Below are 20,985 nucleotides of genomic sequence, written 5' to 3'. Positions count from 1 at the left end.
GTCAATTTAATCATATTATTATCTAAGAACTGAATAGGTTATGATCGTTTCGAAAATCCTATCGACTATAAGCACTGTAGCAGGTTAAATTCTTTTAAAATTACATTAAGAATTATAATAGTAAATCGGAACACCGACAAAGATTAATTATCTTTATCATTAATAATGGTACCTCCAAATATGACATCACTGGACATTAACGTCATTGAAGTCATCATTATAATAATAGGTAGTATCCTGCCAAAATTCACATGTGATCACCAATAGTGAATTAATTTATAACTAATTTTTTATTCAATGGATTTCTGTGGTAGAAAGTTCCACAGCTTCACAACTCACTTATTTTCTCATTCGGTCATAAATTATAAGATGTGTCCTTGTTCTTAGATTGTCTTTTTACTTTTCCACCATGACATTTGTTCAAGGTATGCCCTCTGAAGAAGTTTTCCTCCTCTCCAGTCCAGAAGAAGGGTTTCAACCCAAATGTTGACTGTCTTTTTCTGTTTGCAAACACTGAGGTCCAACAGTGACTCCTTTATGCTCTTAAATTGTGATCCCTGTTTTTGGACTCGTGGCCATTGGCAACATCCTTCCTGCACTTTATTTGTTGAGTCCTGTTAGAAATATGTGCGTTTCTCTGAGATCCCCCTCTCATTTTTCTAAATGCTTGTGAATATTGCATAAGCCTAATTGAGCAAACATCCTTTACAAACAGTCTTGCTATCCCAGGGATCAATCTGGTCAACCGACACTAAACTCCATCCCATCCTCCCAGAGGAAACATGTCTTGTAACATTGATTAATTTGGAACCTATGGGGAAACAAGGAACTGCAGATGCTGGTTTACAAAATTTGTATAGGTAATGTTTCGAGCCTGAAGAAGGACCCCGACACGAAACGTTATCTATCCATGTTCTCCAGAGATGCTGCCTGACTAATTGAGTTATTCTAGCACTTTGTGTCTCTTTTTGGGATCCTTTGTAGATCAGCAAGTTAAGACTTGGGTAGAAGTCCCCAAGTTACAGAAGATTTGAAGCCAGCTGGAATTCATTGGAATACTTCTGTAAAATAAACAAAGGTAAGAGGGTTTCAGAGTTGATGAGCTGAGATAGCAGCAAGTCAAGTATGTTATAAAGATGGAAAGAGGGAGCTTTGGTGGTTCCAGTTACTTGGAGGCACAAATGTGATTTCATTCCAGCACAATGGTCAGAAGACATCAAACTGACTGGAGACTGTCAACATGCTCCCACTATAAACTATTCATTCCTTTCAGCTGCATAGTTGGGCTCAATCCAGCCTTGTTTGGCTTTTTTGTATGCAAACGTTTGCTCCTAATACAATTTTTTTAATGTTATGCACTCAGGAGTCAGTGGCTTCCATTGTACTCATTAAATATGACCCATGACTGTGAATTTGCTCCAAGCCTAATACTGAGCCACTTTTGTGAATGGTTGGGATGTACAATGCTGAGTAAACAAAAGCCTTGGATTGTCTCTGCTCCTCTCTTGCATTAATTAAAAAAATCGCTTCCAGTACATACATTTTTAGATAAGAAGATCTCAATTTGACTGGATGACTGAGAGGAAGCACGTTACTGGTATGGAACTGAGTCATTGAAACTGGGAGGGTCCAAGGCTGAATGCCTGATCTGTGCTTTCTCAGTTGATTTTTATGTTTGAGTTTGTCGTGTGACTTGTAAAAAAGGAAAACAGCGAAGTTCGTACTAAATTAGGAAAAGAACACAGAGCAATGAGAAGAGGCTTTTTCATGCACAGAGCTAATCTGATCTGGAATACAATGTATGAAAGTAGTCACAATTTACAAAGTAGAACCTGGCTAGGTACTTGAAAAAGAGAAAAAATGCAAGGTTTAGTAGGAAGAGTGGGTGTAGAAGACTAATTATACAGCTATTCCAAATACCTGCACAAATGCAAATATTTTAAGTGGATACCCACGCTGCTGTGAGATTCTTGGGATGCTTCACACAATAAACTTGTTTTCAATTTGTTCTTGGAGCATGGCTGATGCTTGCCTGCTGTTGTCAGATGCTTGAACAGACCTGTCCTATGCTAAGGATGAGTTCCCGACCAAATCTAGGGTCACTCTGATCAGTCAGACCCTTCTTCAGACTGTTCAGTCTGAAGAAAGGTCCAATCCGAAATCTCACCTATCCATGTTTTTCAGAGAGGCTGCCTAACCTGCTGTGTTAGTCCAGCACTTTGTATCTTCTTTTATAAACCAGCAACTAAAGTTCCTTGTATCTACCATATTCTACCAAGCAGATATTCTTCCAGTTCTACATTGACACATTTGAAGCAACATACAAAGAGAACTTGGTCACATTTTACAATTCTTTTAGAGATACTAATATTCAAAAGTCGTGGAGTCATATCACAATCACAATCACAATAAAACTTTATTAGCCAAGTATGTTTTGCAACATACAAGGAACTTCATTTGCCATACAGTCATAACAATAAAAAGCAACAGGACACACAAAATACATTTTAACATGAACATCCACCACAGTGACTCCTCCACATTCCTCACTGTGATAGAAAGTGAAAAAAAGTTCAATCTCTCCCTTCTTTGTCCTCCCGTGGTCAGGGGCTCTAACCTTCCGTTGACGGGATGATCTTGACTCCCGTAGCCGGCGGTGAGCCTTCCTTGTCGGGGCGATCAAGCTCGTGCATCGGGGGGGGGGGGGGGAGGGGGATCTCACCCTTTGGCCCAAAGTGCCCACGCTGACCAAAATGCCCCATCTACACTTGTCCCTCCTGCCTGCGTTTGGCCCATATTTCTCTAAACCTATTCAAGTAACCCATGCATTTCCTCTGTCTCCACCCCTCCCCTACCCTAGTCGTCCTGCCAGCTGCACTATTCACATCCATACATCCCTTTGTTATTACCTCTTCCACAGCCAACAATGGACCATTGCAGGCTCCACTTTTCCTTGGTCACCGGTGCCAGCTCTGATTTGTTATGGACCTTTCCATACCTCTAATTCCCCCCCACCCAATTCACAGTCTGAACAAGGGTATTGACCTGAAACATCACCTATTCCTTTTTTCCAGAGATGCTGCCTGACCCGCTAAGTTACTCCAGCATTTTCTGTCTATCCGATCCATGTACCTGTCTAAATGTTTTTTAAAATGTTGTGATAGTACTTGCCTTAGCTACCTCCTCCGGCAGTTCATCCCATTCACCCACCACCCGTTTAGTAAAAAAGTTGGCCCTCAGGTTCCTATGAAATCTTTCCCCTTCACCCCTGGTTCTCGATTCCCCTATTCTGGATGAAAGACTGTGCATTTACCCTATCTATTCCACTCATGATCTGATACACCTCTATAAGATCACCCCTCAATCTCCTGCGCTCTAAGGAATAAAGTCCTAGCCTGCTCAACCTCTCCCCATAGCTCGGGCCCTCGAGGCTTGGCAACATCCCCGTAAATCTTTTCTGTACCCTTTCCAGCTTAACAACATCTTTCCTATAACTGGGATGATCAAAACTGAACACAGTACTCTAAATGTGGCCTCATCAATATCTTGTACAACTTTAACACGACCTCCCAAATTCTATACTCACATGGAAGATACCTTTGGTCTATAGCTCTGTAAAAGTGACTTCACAGGTGGAGAGGATAATGAACAGCGCATTGGTTATGCTTGCCTTCGTAGGCCGAGATATTGCATATAAGAATTGATAGGTCATTGTACAAAGCATTGTTCAGCCTGCATCCGGAGTATGGTGTACTGTTCTGGCCACTGCACCTCAGGAGGGATGTTGGAGCAGCAGAGGGAGTGCAGAGGAGATTCACCAGGATGTTATCCAGAATGGAGGGCTGAAGAGAGATTGGATCCGCTGGTTTATTCTCACTGAAACATCGGAGGGTGATGAGTGCCCTTTAGAGGTTTATAAAATTATGAGGGCCATAGATAGGGTAATTTGTCAGTCTTTTTCTCAGAGCTGTGGAGTCTCGAAATCGAGGGCTCGGGTATAAAGTGAGAGGCAAGAAATTTAAAGGAGATCTGAGGGATCAATTGATTGCACAGAGGGCAGTGGTTATCTGGAACAAGCTGCCAGAGGAGGTAATATAGGAAGATATAATAACATTGTTTAAAAGGCATTTAGATACAAGGGGCATGGAAGATATTGGCCTAATGCAGGCAAATGGAATTAGTGTAGACAGGCTTCATGGTCACCAAGGGTGATGTGAGCTGAAAGAACCCATTCATATGCTGATTTTATCTATGTCAATAATTCAGCATATGCTACATGTATGTTTATTCTCATGACATCCTTATCGGACATTCTTTTTAAATTGTACTCCACAATTTGTATTTGCCTCCTCATTCTTCTGATCAAAATCGTACTTCACATTTCTCTGAGTGAAATTCCATCTACAGTGTATTCAGAAAGTATTCAGACCCCTTCACTTTTTCAGCGTTTTATTACATTACAGCCTTATTTTAAAATGGATTAGATTCATTTTTAATCATCAATCTACACACCCCATAATAAAAAAGCAATAAAAAGTTGTTTAGAAATTTTTGTAAAGTAATTAAAAGGAAATAACTGAAATATCACATTTACATAAGTATTCAGACCCTTTGCTATGACACTCAAAATTGAGCTTAGGTTCATCCTGTTTCCATTGATTATCCTTGAGATGTTTCTACGACTTAATTGGAGTCCACCAGTGGTAAATTAAATTGATTGGACATACAGTGTGGAAAAGGCACACACCTGTCTATACAAGGTCCCACAGTTGACAGCACATGTCAGAGCTAAAACCAAGCCATGAAGACGAAGGAATTGTCCGTAGACCTCCGAGACAGGATTGTGTTGAGACACAGATCTGGGGTAGGGTATAAAACAATTTCTGCAGCATTGCAGGTCCCGAAGAGCACAGTGGCCTCTGTCATTCTTAAATGGAAGAACGTTGGAACCACCAGGATTCTTCATAGAGCTGGCCGCCTGGCCAAATTGAGCAATCGGGGGAGAAGGGCCTTGGTCAGGGAAGTGAACAAAACCTGATGGTCACTCTGACGGAGCTCCAGAGTTCCTCTGTGAAGATGGGAGAACCTTCCAGAAGGACAACTATATCTGCTGCACTCCACCAATCAGGCCTTTATGGTAGAGTGGCCAGACGGAAGCCACTCCTCAGTAAAAGGCACATGACAGACCGCTTGGAGTTTACCAAAAGGCACCTACCTAAAGGACTCTCAGACCATGAGAAACAAGATTTTCTGGTCTGATGAAACCAAGATTGAACTCTTTGTCCTGAATGCCAAGTGTCACGTCTCATCACCTGGCCAATTGGATGACAGCATCATGCTGTGGGGATATTTTTCAGCGGCAGGAACTGGGAGACTAGTCAGGATCGAGGAAAGATGAATGGAGCAAAGTACAGAGAGATCCTTGATGAAAACCTGCTCCAGAGCGTTCTGGACCTCAGACTGGGACGGAGGTTCATCTTTCAACAGGACAACGGCACTAAGCATACAGCCAAGACAACGCAGGAGTGGCTTTGTTACAAGTCTGTGAATGTCCTTGAGTGGCCCAGCCATAGCCCGGACTTGAACACGATCGAACATCTCTGGAGGGACCTGAAAATAGCTGTCGCTCCCCATCCAACCTGACAGAGCTTGAGCGGATCTGCAGGGAAGAATGGGAGAAATTACCCAAATATAGTTGTGCCAAGCTTGTAGTGTCATACCCAAGAAGACTTGAGGCTGTAATCGCTGCCAAAGGTGCCTCAACAAAGTACTGAGTAAAGGGTCCGAATACTTATGTAAATGTGATATTTCAGTTATTTCTTTTTAATTACTTTGCAAAAATTTCTAACCACCTGTTTTCGCTTTTTTATTATGGGGTATTGTGTGTAGATTGATGATTAAAAAATTTTTTTTTAATCTATTTTAAAATAAGGCTATAACGTAACAAAATGTGGCAAAAGTGAAGGGGTCTGAATACTTTCTGAATGCACTGTATTATGTGAGATGGCACAGCTTTAGAGTGAGAGGGCAAAGTTTAAAGGCAATGTATGGGGCAGGATTTTTACACAGAGGGTGGAGGGTGCATGGAATGTACTATCCGGGGTGGTGATAGAGGCAGTTACGGTAGTGGCGTTTAAGAGGCTTTTATGGTAGTCACATGGATATGCAGGGAATGAAGGGATATGTATCATGTACAGGCAGATAATATTAGTTTATATTAGCATCATGTTTGGTTCAGATCATCCCCCCCCTCCCCCCCCCAAGCCTGCGAACATGAAGTGCAAACGCAACTCGCTGACCAGGTATTGAGGGTAGAGAGTGACTTCCTGGACTCCATGGTCATTGTTTTGGGGGACTTTAACAAGGCCGACCTCAGTCGTGAGCTCCCAAAGTACAGACTTCATGTTACCTGCCTCACCAGAGGGGAGAGGACACTTGATCACTGCTACTCTTCAATCAAGAACACATATCGCTCTGTTCCACGGGCGGCTCTGGGTCTCTCCAATCATTGTTTAGTTCACCTTATTCCGACCTACAGGCAGAAACTAAAATTTGTTAAACCTGTGGTCAGAACAACGAAAAGGTGGACAAGCGAGGGCATTGAAAAACTACAGTCCTGCTTTGACTGTACAGATTGGAATGTGTTCAGGGAAGCAACCACAAGCCTCGATGAGTACACAAGACACTGTGACATCCTATGTCAGCTTTTGCGAGGACAGTTGCATTCCCACGAAGACCCGGATCTGGTTCAACAACAACAAACCCTGGTTCACAACAGAACTCAGACAGCTCCGCCAGTCAAAAGATGAGGCCTACAGGAGCGGGGATACAGATCTCTACAGCAGGCCAAGTACAAGCTGAGAAAAGGAATCAGAGCTGCGAAGGAAAGGTACTCTGAGAAGCTGAGGAGCAAGTTCTCAGCTAATGACTCCTCTTCAGTTTGGAAGGGCTTGCAAGAAATCACCAGGTACAAGAGGAAAACCCCACGCTCCTTGGACAATCGTCAGCTGACCAACGACCTGAACGAGTTTTAATGCAGGTTCGAGAAACAGAAACATAACCCTGGGACCCCCACCCCCAATCACCACTTCACACATACTCAAAGACTGACTCCAGTTTGCAAAGACTGGATCCGTCCCCACCCACTCCTCCCCAAGCTGCAATTCACACCTACCATGCAATCACCAATTTGCACATCCTCACAGAATCACTCCAATTTAACAATAGAAATTGCGGAAGTGGAGAGGCTATTCAGAAAACAGAAAAGCCGGAAATCTCGAGGACCGGACAATGTTTCCCCCTCTACCCTCAAGCTCTGTGCCGAACAACTGGCACCGATCTACACAGACATTTTCAACCAGTCCCTGCAAACCTGCACTGTCCCTGCCTGCATCAAGGTCTCCACTATTGTCCCTGTACCCAAAAAGACAAAGATCACTGGTCTTAATGACTACAGGCCTGTCACACTTACCTCTGTAGTCATGAAGACCTTTGAAAGACTTGTGCTAGCCCAGCTGAAAAATATCACAAACCCCCCGCTCGACCCCCTGCAGTTTGCATATAGGGCCAATAGACCGGTGGACGACGCAGTCAATCTAGGCCTGCACTTCATCCTCCAGCACCTTGACCGCAAGGGGACCTATGCCAGGATTCTGTTTGTGGACTTTAACACCATTGTGCCAGAGCTACTACACTACAAACTGTCCCAACTGACTGTGCCTGAACCTCTCTGTCAGTGGATCATCAACTTCCTGACGGACAGGAAGCAGCATGTGAGGCTGGGAAAGCACATCTCGGATCCGCAGACCCTCAGCATAGGTGCACTGCAAGGCTGCGTACTCTCCCCTCTCCTTTACTCTCTCTATACCAACGACTGGACCTCCACAGACTCCTCTGTCAAGCTCCTCAAGTTTGCGGATGACACTACTCTGATTGGACTGATCCATGATGGGGGAGGAATCTGCCTACAGACGGGAAGTGACACAGCTGGCGTCCTGGTGCCATCGCAACAACCTGGAGCTCAATGCTCTCAAGATAGTGGAACTAATTGTAGACTTTCAAAGAGATCCCCCTCCCATCCCCCCACTCACCATCAACAACACCATAATCACATCTGTGGAGTCATTTAAGTTTCTTGGAACCATCATCACCAGGGACCTTAAATGGGGGGCCACCATCGACTCCACAGTCAAAAAGGCCCAACAGAGGATGTACTTCCTGCGGCAACTGAAGAAACACAATCTGCCCAGGCAATGATGGTCCAATTCTATACTGCTATCATTGAGTCCGTCCTCACCTTCTCCATCATGGTCAGGTTTGGCTCAGCCACCAAGCACGACATCCGGAGGCTGCAACGGATCGTTTGCACAGCTGAGAAGGTTGTTGGCTGCAACCTTCCCCCCATTGACGAACTGTACACTGCAAGGGCCAGGAAGCGAGCGGGCAAGATCATCTCTGACCCCTCTCACCCTGGCCACAAACTCTTCGAAGCACTTACCTCAGGCAGGCGACTCCGGACTGTCAAAGCAGCCACAGTCAGACATAAAAACAGCTTTTTTCCACAAGTGATAGTTCTACTCAATAACCAAAGTCTGTAGTCTCTTTTTTGCTCTGGTGTATTTTCACCCACATGTTTAGACCGTAATGTTGTATCCTTATTGTTTTGCTGTGGTTATGCTTTATTCTTAATTGTTAACTGTATGTTTGTGTTGTCATTTGTGAGTGGAGCACCAAGGCACATTCCTTGTATATGCATACTTGGCCAATAAATGTATTCATTCATTCATTCATTCATTCATTCATAATGTGGGCTGAAGGGCCTGTTCCTGTGCTGTACTGTTAGATGTTTGATTTTCTGTATATCTTTCCATGTCAGTGGTCTGAGTCTTTTAGAGTATTGTGAGCAATTCTGGGCTTAATATCTGAGGAAGGATGTGCTGGCACTGGAGAGGGTTCATAGGAGGTTTACGAGAATGATCCCAGGAATGAGTTGGTTAACATTTGATGGGCGTTTGATGGTACGGGGCCTCTACTCACTGGAGGTTAGAAGGATGAGGGGGACCTCATTGAAAATTACCGAATAGTGAAAAGCCTGGATAGAGTGGATGTGGAGAAGATGTTTTCTCTAGTGGGAGAGTCTAGGACCAGAGGTCATAGCCTCAGCATTATAGGAAATTCCTTTAGGAAGGAGATGAGAAGGAATTTCTTTAGTCAGAGGGTGGTGAATGTGTGGAATTCATTGCCACAGAAGGCTTTGGAGGCCGAGTCAATGGATATTTTTAAGACATAGATAGATAGATTCTTGATTAGTATGGGTGTTAGGGGTAATGGGGAGAAGGCAAGAGAATGGGGTTATGAGGGAAAGATAGATCAGGCATGATAGAATGGCGAAGTAGACTTGATGGGCCGATTAGCCTAATTCTGCTCCTATCACGTATGAACCTATGAATTTGAAGTCTGGTATCATCATCCTTCTGTTTATACGGTTCCCAACTTCATGTCATAAGCCCACTTCCACAAAAGCAGTCATGAATGTTGGCAAAAGTTTTCAGCATCTTAAGGAAAGAAGAGAAAAAAATATGTGAGGGAGTAGGTGGTGGAGAAAGTAGGATGAGACGTGAGGGGGTGGTGAGGGGGGGTTAAGAAAGTTATCAATGACAGGATATACTTCCAGGGCTGATGAAATATATAGTTTCCTCGCATTATCCTGACAATAGGCCTCAATCCAACCAAAACAAAGACAAACCTTGGGAATGGAACAGAGGATGTAACTTACAACACCCATTGTGCCAAGGCAAATCCCACAGCACACAATCAGTGACACCGTTAGTTTCATTTATTGTGTAATTATTTGGTCTTTGTTCCTTAGGGATATAGGAAAAGGAAAAAGCTATTCATCTTTTCTGACATTCATGGCTGACCTCTAACTCAAGACCATTTACCTGCCGACCCTATATCTCTTGACAACCTGCCAAATAAATATGATTAGTGTTAGGGCAATCTCTATTCATCTAGAAACAACAGCAGGGTGTGGAGAAATCTAAAAGGTCAGTAGGTCTGTGTGGGAATGAACCAGCTTCCATCTGGGCCATAAAACATTTTAATTCAGTATCTTATCCACAACTAAAAACACTTGCATTTATATGGCACTTTCACTGGGGTAAAACATCTCAAAGTGCTTCACAGGAGCATACACAAAAAATATTGACACAAGACTTATAGGTTAGTCAGATATGACCAAAATTATGGTCAAGGAAGTAGGTTTCACAAGGACATCTTAATGGTGGCAAGTTGGAGAGGCAGGGAGGTTTAGAGAAGATTTTTTTAGTCAATGAGAGACAGATATCAATAATTGTAATCATGGGTGCACAAGAGTAGTGGAAAAGACGTGAACACGTGTGATTTACTCAGAAGTTTACAAGTGATCCCATTTTAAAAATAATTTTAGATGTTAAATTTCCTTCTCCATCTCACAATCTCAATATCCAGTAACCTCTATCTCTTGCGTCGGGAGGAACTGCAGATGCTGGTTTACCAAAGATAGACACAAAATGCTGGAGTAACTCAGTGGGTCAGGCAGCATCACTGGAGAAAAGGAATAGGTGACTTTTCGGGTGGAGACCCTTCTTCAGATTCCCCCCCCTTAGGCTTGGAGGGAACAAGCTCTGCCTCCTGATGTAAGCGCCGAACAATGGCTTCCTTTTGTTGACATTTTACACAAACGAAAAATTATTAAAATGTGGAGATAGTCAATGATTCAAACAATTCACGCATTTGATGTAAACATTCAGATTTTATTCCAAACCTCAAGTATATTGGCTGCTGCTGTCAATATGATTTATGGTACATTTGGCAACAATGCTGAACTGTTTTTTTAGGAGAGAAATGATTTCAAAGGGATACAGTTGAAGGGTGGTTATTGAACACTTCCTGAGGTCAGCAAATCTATATGTATTCTGTCCACTTTATAACAACCCTTGAGAAGTAGCACCATTGTGTATTTTATGAACTAATCCCTACGGCAGAAGGATCCCGGCAAGCCATGGCCTTACCCTGACAGCAAGTCTGGCTCGTCCGCCCCAGAATCGGAAACCCACCATTTAAAAAAATAATATATTTTTTATTATCAAAAAATGTATTCAATTATTTAAAAATAATATTTACAATGCAATAAAACAAAACAGAACCCACCACCAGAATACAACACAAACAAATATACCAAATGAAGCTATTATACAATTATATTACAATCCCTATCCAGGATGCATCCAACCCCACGCGGTGCCAAACTGTCCTGGAAATCCCCCAGGGCACCCGTGGACAGCGCAGAGTCCCTCTCCAACACCACCCGGGCGCGTACATAACCCCGGAAAAGGGGCAGGCAGCTGGCTCGGGCAGAGCGCACGTCCGCTTGGGGTCCTCGCGGATGGCCAGCTTGGCCAGGCCCAGGAGCAACCCAACCAGGACATCTTTGGCCCTACCCTCTCACCTGTGCACAGGGTATCCAAAGATGAGGATAGTGGGTGAGAAGGCATAAATATTTAGAGAATTTGCTTCCTTTCTTTGTACCTTCCTCTGCTTCTCAGATGTACAGGTTTATTCAATTTACCCATTTATAACATTTACAATAAATTGTACATCAATCGGTGTCAGTTGTTACATGTTCTCATTTATCTCAACTGTTGTCAATTGTCAACCAGATGATTTTGGAGCTCTTTCATAACCAAGGCACTAATAAAGCCCCAATTATCCAGCATCAATGGGCGTTGAGTGGGTATTATGTGTCCAAAAGAACATAAGGATTTTAGACCGATAGCCCTTACCTCAGTGATTATGAAATCTCTAGAAAGAATTCTGCTCCAATATCTTGTCAGTACAACAAAACATAAACTTGACCCTTACCAATTTGCGTATAAGCAGGATTGTGGTACAGAAGATGCTGTTGCCTCTCTAATTCATATCATCTATAAACATTTGGACAAAAATAACACCTATGCAAGAGCCCTCTTTCTAGATTTTTCATCAGCTTTCAACATAATACAATCAGATTTTTTGGTGTCAAAAATGGTCCAGCAGGAATTGAATCCACACTTGATTCACTGGTATGCCTCTTTCTTCACTAACAGAGTCCAACTCGTAAAGGTGAACAAAACACTTTCATCTGCCATCATGACCAATGTTGGGGCTCCACAGGGTTGTGTGAGTTCAGCTATGCTTTTTATTTTTTACACTGACGACTGTCGTACAGATAAACCAAATCAATGCATTCTAAAGTATTCTGATGATACAGCTTTAATATCTCTGTTGAGTAAATCAGACAACCCTGAGCTGCATTAACGAAGTGGTCGAGTGGAGTGATAATAATGCTCTTGAGATTAATACAAAGAAAACAGAAGAAATAGTATTTGGTTCACCATCTGACTCTCATATAGTTCCTATTGTTATCCATAATGAAAAAATCAAGCAGGTGTGTTCATTTAAATACTTGGGTGTGATGATAGACCATCTGCTATTCTAGAAAGACCACATTGAATCTGTCTGCAAAGGGACAAAATAAAGAATTTATTTTCTCCACCGCCATAGGTCCTTTGGGGCGAGTAGACAAATTCTTCTTTTGTTCATTACTTCTGTGATTATGAGTGTTCTTCAGTATTGTAATACTACATGGTACGTGTTTGTCCACCACTTTAAAGTCAAAACTGCTCCACCAAATGAAAATCTGCTCAAAGATCGTCGGTCAACCCCTTGAGAAACTCTATGAATCAGCCTACCACAATAACATGCTAAGGTTGGACAACAACATTGTCTCTGACCCCGACCATGTCCTGAACAGTGAATATGAATTATTACCATCAAATCGGAGGTGCAGGGTACCAAGATTTAATAAGGTTAGACTGGATGCACTCTTTTGTGCACTTATCCACATTAAACTGCATCTGCCATGCATCCGCCCACTCACACAACCTGTCCAAGTCACCCTGCAACCTCATAGCATCTTCCTCACAGTTCACACTGCCACCCAGCGTTGTATCATCTGCAAATTTGCTAATGGTACTTTTAATCCCTTCATCCAAGTCATTGATGTATATTATAAATAGCTGCGGTCCCAGCACCGAGCCCCACTAGTCACTGCCTGCCATTCTGAAAGGGACCCATTCATCCCCACTCTTTGATTGATCCCCAATCAATTTTAGACTTGATCTGACAATAAAGTAGTATCGTATCGTATTATGTGTGAAATGTTGGTGCATGGTCATCAAAACGGTTGCAATCACTCCAACTCACCAGTAGAGAAAGGAAATAGAGATACCAGGAAACAGTCACTGATAATGTATGAAATTCGTACAGGACTTAACAGTGCAGATGAGGACACAACGTGCTCGAGTAACACAGATGGTCAGGCAGCATCCCTGGAGAACTTGGATAGGTGATATTTTGGGTCTGGACCCTTATTCAGGCTGATTGGGAGGGATAGTGGAGAATGCTAGAAGAAGAGGGGCAGGACAAAGCATGGCAGATAATATGTGCATATGGGTGAGGAGGGGTTGCTGATAGGCAGATGGCTGGACAAAGGCCAGAGATGAAAAAGCAAAAGGTGTGAGTCAAAAGGATTGAAGAGCTGCATATTGTGAAAAAGGGAAGGGGAAGGGGAAGGGGGGGGGAGAAATAGGCATGAATAATCCAGGTGAGACACAAAGTAGGGGGGGGGAGAGAATAGAGGAGGGGAGAAAGAAGTGGTGTGTGGGAGAAAGGGGGGGAGGGGAAGAGAGGTTGTTAGAGGTTACCTTAAATTTCTAGTAACACCAACCATTCTCCCGTCCCATAATACAGGTGTCATCTGCAGTTTTATTTTGCAGAGGTAGAGAAAAATTGACTAGGGCAAAGGGAATGTTTCTGAGGTCAGATTGCTGTTGGGATAAGTTATAGGGATCATCCAGTTAATGGGATAGTCAGAGAGTGAGAATGAAAACTAACAAATGTAAAGGTTGCAAAATGGAGATCTGCAGGATATGCCCAACAGGTCAATCCATACTGATGGAGACAAAAAGACATAAATTAATATCACAGATGGATAATGTATAACAAAGGATGTGAGAAGAAACTGGAGCACCCAGAGGAGTCCCACAGAGTCACAAGGGAAAACATGCAAACTTGACCCAGACATCGTGAGAAGCCAGAATTGAACACAGGCCATTGGATCTGAGAGTCAACGGTTTTATTAACAGTGCCACTCCGCGATGTCACAAGAATGAAATATGATCATTCCCTTTTCTAAATACAGTAGTTAGTTTATTTATTCTCTCCGCATGCAACAAACCTGCCATCTGTGTTGAATCTGATGACCCTTTGCTGTTTCAATGATACTTTACTGTCACATGTATCCAGGTGTTACAGTTCAGTAACAATCTTACTGTACATTAGGCACTATCATACTTAAGTACAAGTATGTAAGAACGTAGGGAGACCAGACTTGTACATAGTATTCCAGATGTAGTCTTGCCAGTGCCCTAAATCATTCGACAACAGAAGATAACTAAAAGGGCAATACGGGGAGAAAAGAAGAGGTACGAAGGTAATAGCCAATAATATAAAGGAGGATAGTAAAAGCTTCTTTAGGTATGTGAAGAGGAAAAAAATAGTTAAGGCAAATGTAGGTCCCTTGAAGACAGAAGCAGGGGAATTTATTATGGGGAACAAGGAAATGGCAGACGAGTTGAACCGGTACTTTGGATCTGTCTTCACTAAGGAAGATACAAAACAATCTCCCAGATGATCTAGTGGCCAGAGATCCTAGGGTGGCGGAGGAACTGAAGGAAATTCACATTAGGCAGGAAATGGTGTTGGGTAGACATGGGACTGAAGGCTGATAAATCCCCAGCGCCTGATGGTCTGCATCCCAGGGTACTTAAGGAGGTGGCTCTGGAAATCATGGATGCATTGGTGATCATTTTCCAATGTTCTATAGATTCAGGATCAGTTCCTGTGGATTGGATGGTAGCTAATGTTATCCCACTTTTTAAGAAAGGAGGGAGAGAGAAAACAAGAAATTGTAGACTAGTTAGTCTGACATCAGACTATGATGGAAGATGCTGGAGTCAATGATAAAAGACAAAATTGCAGAGCATTTGGATAGCAGTAACAGGATCGTTCCGAGTCAGCATGGATTTACGAAGGAGAAATAATGCTTGACTAATCTTCTGGAACTTTTTGAGGATGTAACAAGGAAAATGGACAGGGGAGAGCTGGTGGATGCAGTGTACCTTGACTTTCAGAAAGCCTTCGACAAGGTCCCACATAGGAGATTAGTGGGCAAAATTAGAGCACATGGTATTGGGGGTAGGGCACTGACATGGATAGAAAATTGGTTGGCAGACAGAAAGCAAAGAGTGGGGATAAATGGGTCCCTTTCAGAATTGCAGGCAGTGACTAGTGGGGTACCGCAAGGCTCGGTGCTGGGACGCCAGCTATTTACAATATACATTAATGACGGATGAAGGGATTAAAAGTAACATTAGCAAATTTGTAGATGACACAAAGCTGGGTAGCAGTGTGAACTGTGAGGATGATGCTATGAGGTTGCAGGGTGACTTGGACAGGTTGTGTGAGTGGGCGGTTACATGGCAAATGCAGTTTAATGTGGATAAGTGTGAGGTAATCCACTTTGGTGGTAAGAATAGGAAGGCAGATTATTGTCTGAATGATGTCAAGTTAGGAAAAGGGGACATACAACGAGATCTGGGTGTCCTAGTGCACCAGTCACTGAAAGGAAGCATGCAGGTACAGCAGGCAGTGAAGAAAGCCAATAGAATGTTGACCATCATAACAAGAGGAGTTGAGTATAGGAGCAAAGAGGTCCTTCTGCAGTTGTACAGGACCCTAGTGAGACCACACCTGGAGTACTGTGTGCAGTTTTGGTCTCCAATTTTGAGGAAGGATATTCTTGCTATTGAGGGCGTGCAGCGTAGGTTTACTCGGTTAATTGCCGGAATGACGGGACTGTCGTATGTTGAAAGACTGGAGCGACTAGGCTTGTATACACTGGAAGTTAGAAGGATGAGAGGGGATCTTATTGAAACGTATAAGATTATTAAGGGGTTGGACACGTTAGAGGCAGGAAGCATGTTCCCAATGTTGGGGGAGTCCAGAACCAGGAGCCACAGTTTAAGAATAAGGGGTAGACCATTTAGAACGGAGATGAGGAAAAACTTTTTCAGTCAGAGAGTTGTAAATCTGTGAAATTCTCTGCCTCAGAAGGCAGTGGAGGCCAATTCTCTGAATGTTTTCAAGAGAGAGCTAGATAGAGCTCTTAAGGATAGCGGAGTCAGGGGGTATGGGGAGGAGGCAGGAACGGGGTACATTGAGAATTAACAGCCATAATCACATTGAATGGTGGTGCCGGCTTGAAGAGCCGAATGGCCTATTGCACCTATTGTCTATTGTCTATTGACAAAGAGATTTCCAATCACATGAAAAGATGGGATCTTTTGAACCATTCTATGTTCACACAGGAGTCCCAAGCTTCCTGACATCTCTGGGGTTAATGTAGCTAATAGGGGTGGCGCAGTGGTACTACCTCACAGCGACAGAGACCCAGATTCAATCCTGATTACAGTTGCTGTCTGTGCAGCGTTTGCATGTTCTCTCTGTGACCGCGTGGGTTTTCTCTGGGTGCTCTGGTTTCTTCCCACATTCCAAAGACGTGCAGGTTTGTAGGTTAATTGGCTTCTGTAAAGTTGTCCCTTGTGTGCAGGATAGAGCTGGTGTATGGGTGATCGTTATCAGCACGGACTTGGTCGGCTGAAGGGCATGATTCCATGAGTCCACACCGACCAACGATCACCCCGTACCCCAGCACTATCCTATACACTAGAGACAATTAAATTTTTTAGCAAAGCCAATTAGCCTACAAGCTTTTGGAGTGTGGGGGGAATTGGAGCACCCGGAGAAAACCCATGTGGTCACAGGGAGAACGTGCAAACTGTACAGACAGTGCCCGTAGTCAGGATCAAACCCGGGTCTCTGGCACTGAAAGGCAGTGACTCCACTGCATGCCCCAGAGGGGGTTAGAAATTAGTCTATATTATTTTGCTAATTACTTATCTACATGGCGATTTATAAGACAAATATGATAGGAAGTAGCATTTCAGTATTGTCTCTAAAGTCTGCGTGTTCTGCATCCAAATGGTGTAAAGGGATAGACACAAAGCGCTGGAGTAAATCAATGGTTCAAGCAACCTCTCTGGAGAAAAGGAATGGCTGACTGTTCGGGTTAGGGTCCTTCTTCAGACTTAAAGGGTTCTTCACAGTTCTTCAGACTGCAAAAAGATATCTGGTTAGAGTGGGCATACAGGGTGATGGTTTATCATCTCCACAGGATAATCTCTGACCGTGCAGTACCATCTTTGTTTGCACTTGGAGTGACATCTTCAATTTGCTAGAGTAAGCTCGAGGATCTGTATATTTAGTTTAGGGCAGGGGTGTCAAACTACCGGCCCGTGGGCCGCATCCAGCCCGCGAAGTGGTCCAATCTGGCCCGCGGGATGATTTGGGGGTAAAAAATGTATATTCGCGACCATTTATTATGTATCTGTACAGCAGCCACTCTCTCACGCCACTCTCCCTCTCCATTGCCACTCCCTCTTCCTCACCGCGCTCTGTCCCGGTAAAGCGGGTGGGAAGGGGCCGGCGCTGGGGAAGATGGGGAGTCTCAGCATTGTTGTGGACACCGAGAAGTGCCTGGGCTGTCGCCGCAGAGACCGCCACCATGTTCCTGAGACCCAGTGAGTATATGGATAGAGGCTGGTGGGAAGTCGCCACACTGTGAATGGGGCCACAGCCAACGATCCAAAATCTGAGCTGCTCTCCAGGGTGGGGGCTCTGGGTTTGGGTTAAGGTTAAGTGGGATGTGAAGACGTGCTGGTAGTTATGCGGGAATAGGGAAGAGAAGGGAGAAGGTGGTGGTAAAGGGGAGGGGAGTAGATGAGGGAAGGGAGGGTTTTTAGGGATGAGGAGGGGAAGAGAGGGTGTCGAGGGAGAGGAGTGGGGGAGTAGGTGGTAAAGAAAGGCAGTAGGGAGGGAGCGGGTGAGGAAGGGAGCAGATGAGAGAAGGAATGGTGTTTAGGGACGAGGTAAGGAAAGAGAGAGGATGAAGTAAGGGAGGGGAATGGGGGAGTAGTTGGAAGGAAGGAAGTGGGGATGAGAGAAGGGATAGGCTTAGGAAAGGGAGAGGGCAGGTGAGGGAGAAGGTGAGGGTAGAGAAGGACATGAGAGGTGAGGGGAGAGGATGTGAGGGGAAGGAAGAAGGACATAAGGAGAAGGATGGGGAGCGGGGCCTTCAGGTGAGATGATGGACAGACCATCTTTCACCATGCCAGGTAGCTGCTGTTTGGCTGTTCACCACCCAGCCAGCCCATTGTGGGCAAAACATAAACACTGTAGGAAGACTAAGACAGGGGAACAGAATTAGGCCATTTAGCCCATCAAGTCTACTTTTACCATTGAACCATGGCTGATCTATTTTCTCTCTCAACCACATTCTATTGTCTTCTTTTTCCCCGTAACCTAATCAAGACCTATCAATCTCTGCCTCAAAAATACCCAATGTCTTGGCCTCCACCGCTGTCTATAGCAATTAATTCCACAGATTCACCACCCATTCCTCCTCATCTCCATTTTGAATGTATGACCTTTTATTCTGATGCTGTGACCTCTGGTCCTAGACTCTCCTATTACTGGAAACATTATTTCCACATCCACTCTATCTATGGCCTAGATACCAATCACAAAAGTAATGCTTGCTAGGCAATCTTCTTCATAAGAAACGAAATTCGTAAAGTGAAACACTTCGTAGTTTTAGCAGAGACTGAGACACCTGAGAGCAGATTGAAAAAACAAAGGCAACGAAAGCTGTGGGATCACGTGCGCATGCGTTAACGCACGCACAACTGATCCGGCCCGCATGAAGTCGCATTTTGCCCATTCCGGCCCGTGACCTAAAATGAGTTTGACATCCCTGGTTTAGAGGTGCAGTGACCCACCGAGTCCACGCTGACCATCGATCTCTCGTTCCGTACTATCCAACTTTCTCATCCACCCCCTACACTTTAAGGGCAATTTTACAGAGGCCAATTAATCTACGAACCCACAAGTCTGGTATGTGGGCAGAAACCGGAGCACCCAGAGGAATCCACATGATCACAGGGGGAACATGCAAACTCCACACAGGCAGCACCCGAGGTTGGAATCAACCCCGGGTCTCTGGTGCTGCGTGGAAGCAGCTGTACCAACCATACCACTGTACCTCTGATTATCTATTCATATCACTGGAGTAGTTTTACATCTGACATTTTCTGACCCAGAGCTGAGAACTTTACCTCTGAGCCTTGACCTATAGCATGATTGAGTCTGGGACAAAGTAATATTGTTAAAGAAAAACTTGTCTCAATGTGTTCCCTGGCATTACGAATAAGATTGGATTTATCTGCCACCTAACGGTGTTCTACTGCTACTGCATGCAGTGCAATGCTTTAATTTTATGGTGGCCTCGGAATAATGAGTAAAGGGCCTGTCCCAGTTAGGCGATTTTAAGGCGACTAGGCTGTCGCCACACGTTCGCGGGCATGATCGTGAGGAGTCTTCAATGAGTCGTAGCGGATCTTGGCGCATCGCTGAAAAAGTTACCTGTCCGAAATTTTTTGGCGACAGCTGGCTTGTTGCCAAGTATCGTAGCTTATTGCGGGCAGTGTCGCATGCTGTCCCCAGGTTTGTTAGGTTGTCACCGGTACTGAGGACGGATGAATTTCATTGTCGACTACCAACGTCGACCGGAGACAGGTACCGGGATCAGAAGAAGACAAGGTCCGACAGGAACTGTCAATACCCGTTTTGACAACTGACAGAAGTGCAGCTGCAACAGCCAGCTGTGGAATGGGGGCGGAGACCGCGATGCTGTCTTTCCTCCGTTATAATTGAATAAGTTGCAGCTTAGTGACACCAGTAATTGGTCGATTTTAAACAATAGAGCGATTATTATCGAATGCTTAACTACATAAACTTGCTTTCAGTCAATAACTATTTGGTCAAATGATTCTGTTCCGGTATCCTGATAAACTGCCGACCGTACTGTATCGGCAGGGGATTGTCGAGTGATGGTGTGATAGTGTAAACACCGGCAGAGTGGCTTCTGTTGTGGTTTAACGATTAGTAATTAGGATAGCAGAGAGTTGTGATTGGTCAGGGACCTTCGTACATTCACCCTGCCTTCAGATGCTGATTTAAACTGAAGATAGACACAAAAAGCTGGAGCAACTCATCTTTCATTCATTTGTTCCTTACCAATGTCCAGGGATCTCTCGTTTCCCCTCTCCCCTGACTCTCAGTGTGAAGAAAGGTTCTTGACCTCAAACGTCACCCATTCCTTCTCTCCAGAGATGCTGCCTGTCCTGCTGAGTTACTCCAGCTTTTTAGTGCCTATTTTCCTCGACCTGACTGCAGCAGGTTACAAGGAATCGGATCTCGCAACAGTGGGAGGAAGAGTGACTGTGGGATTTTTAGCGGGACTGGATAAGTAAAAGATGTTGATACCGGGGATGCTGATACAAATACAGTGGGGACAACAGTATTGGCAGTCGGATTCTCTCTGTCTTTCGGAAAAGTCCCGGAAGTCATGTTAAAACCAGATTCCAAGTCTCCCACGGTAACACATTGGTTCTGCTGGAGGGAGGTTCACTGAAAATTAAGAAAAGACATTTGAAGATAAAAGAAGATAGTTTTGTTTAACCAATTTATTTACCATCAGAACATTTGACAGGTAGATTGGAGGCGACAGTTTGACGGTCAGGTAAGCGTGGGAATTTTGCGATGTTTCCGAAGACGGTGTAATCTCTTAGCCAGGTGTTAGTTTCACAAAAAAAAGTCACTTGTATCGACCTGACTCAGCATTGTCGTGGTCATTGTCGTAGGATTTTTAAAAAATTGGCGATCTGC

At 44.1% G+C, this 20,985-nt stretch overlaps 1 protein-coding gene across 2 annotated transcripts in view; it reads left to right on the top strand.

Annotated features, from left to right (window-relative positions):
• LOC144607298 (5-beta-cholestane-3-alpha,7-alpha-diol 12-alpha-hydroxylase-like) overlaps window positions 1-20,985 on the top strand; it is a 34,643-nt gene that overhangs the window by 1,889 nt on the left and 11,769 nt on the right. For both annotated transcript variants that reach the window (XR_013549092.1, XM_078424039.1), the window contains exon 2: window positions 985-1,078. The gene's annotated coding sequence lies outside the window, so the exon portion shown is untranslated. The remainder of the gene's footprint in view (window positions 1-984; window positions 1,079-20,985) is intronic.

Source organism: Rhinoraja longicauda, chromosome 2, assembly GCF_053455715.1.
Source record: "Rhinoraja longicauda isolate Sanriku21f chromosome 2, sRhiLon1.1, whole genome shotgun sequence".
In the NCBI taxonomy this organism is placed as follows: domain Eukaryota; kingdom Metazoa; phylum Chordata; class Chondrichthyes; order Rajiformes; family Arhynchobatidae; genus Rhinoraja; species Rhinoraja longicauda.
This window is presented reverse-complemented; position numbering and strand designations above follow the sequence as displayed.